Source organism: Solanum tuberosum, unplaced genomic scaffold (assembly GCF_000226075.1).
Source record: "Solanum tuberosum cultivar DM 1-3 516 R44 unplaced genomic scaffold, SolTub_3.0 scf00527, whole genome shotgun sequence".
Lineage (NCBI taxonomy): Eukaryota > Viridiplantae > Streptophyta > Magnoliopsida > Solanales > Solanaceae > Solanum > Solanum tuberosum.
In genome coordinates, this window is record NW_006239447.1 from 301310 (window position 1) to 303299 (window position 1990).

The following is a 1990-nucleotide window of genomic DNA, read 5'->3' on the forward strand; positions in this document are numbered from 1 at the left end:
CAGAAAAAAGTTTTTCAAAAATTAAAAATAATAAAATCGAATTTAAGATCAACAATGTCTCAAGAAAGATTAAGTGGTTTGGCTATACTATCGATTGAAAAAGAATTATTAGAAGAGATTGACTATACAAAAATTATTAACAACTTTGCATCTCAAAAAGCTATAAAAATAGATTTAAAATAAAAATATTTATAAAATTTGTTTAAGGCCTCTAGTTTGATTTTGGCCTTAGGCCACCAACGGGTTTGAGCCGCCCCTAATTAGACGTGTGTTCTTGATCATATAACTTTGATTGTATTATTTTTATAGTGATCACCCTCGTTTATGTTTTAATATACAATTTTTTTTCAATGAATATTTTACTTTGTTGAGATGTTTGCAGTCTTTAAAATAATTACTACTACAAATAAAATAACAAAAATATAATTTTATCTTAAATTTCTAAAATAACAAATTATTTCAGATATCTATTTTTAAAATCACAATAGATAATTAATTTAAGACGGAGAGAGTAGTATCAAAAACTCAAAAAGATATAAATCCAAATGAATTTTAACTTATATGGATCTTAATTTGATTAGTTACATCAATTTTTTATAAAGTAGAGAAACTTTAATTTTTTTTTATTTTTTTTATTTTTTAAAACTTTAAAATTAAATTATCTTAAAAGGACAAAATTATTTATTTATTTGTTTATTTATGTGGAGAGGGTGGGGAGGAGGGTATTGCAATATAAAAAATCAAATCCACAATAATAAGGTGAAAGTTTAAATAACCAATTAATATGTCTAATAATTATATTAGATTAACGATTCCTATAATATATAAAGTGATATATTTTTAAATAAAATTAAGACGCGTGAATTGAAATATAGAGAGTTTATAATATTTCTTATATATATTATAATTTTTCAAAAAAAATTAATCGAATGAACTTCTTCCGTCCCTAGTTCTCTGTCCATGTTGGAAGTATAAGTGTACAATTCCACTTAGTACAAAAATGGTGTTTAATTAAAGTAGAAATATTCTTAACAACTCTTGATTGATAGGTAGGAATCAGTTAATGAGTAATTTGTCTATTCTCATGAATGATTAATAGCCAATAGGTACCTTTTATTTATTCTTCTAACAAATAAGCAAAGTTAAATAATTGGTGAAATTTCAAGTGGATTGATTGATTAGTACTCAAGGAAGGATTGAAGATGTCGGCCACCATATTTAATTTGTATTTTTAATTATAGTATCTTTGTTTGGTTGTTGCATATATGTAATTGGAATTATATAGGACGGATATCGAACATCAAATGAAAAAATTAAAAAAATATAACAAGAATTTTATACTTTTTTTTAATCTTTTTTTTATTTCTCATCTAATACCTGCATTAAAATCCAACTATTTTAAATTAGTACGGCTGAAATTCTATTCCAGAAAAAGCATTCCCTACGAAGGATTTTTAAGGTACTACGACTAACATGTTGGGATTTAAAGATGATTTTGTTGTCTGAATTTAAAAAAATGAAGGAAAATAAAATAGAGAAAAAATAAAATTTAATATATGTCTTAAATAACACTACATGTAATATTTTTATTTTTTAAAATAAAAATATGAAAAATTGTGCGAGAAGTTATCCCAAGTTTTAAAAATAGTTTTTTATTTAATGTAATCGCCACCTAATTAACATTTTCTAGGTGTACCAAATCATCTATAATAATTTTATCTAATTTTGTTTTGAAATCGTCCTATTACTTTTTAGGAGTCTTTTGAACCTAAAAGAAAAGACTATTTATAGTGAATTGTCCTATATTTCAAATTGGGAAGTTCAATTTGTTAAGGACAAGGTGTTAGGCTTCGTTTATTTTCTATTAAATTAAAATATTTAATTTTGATTGCACATATGAAATTAAGTTGTGTATTAAAATTTAAATATTTGAATCTAAATATACATTTACATAATAAGATATTGTATTAAATGATTAAAACGTTTTATT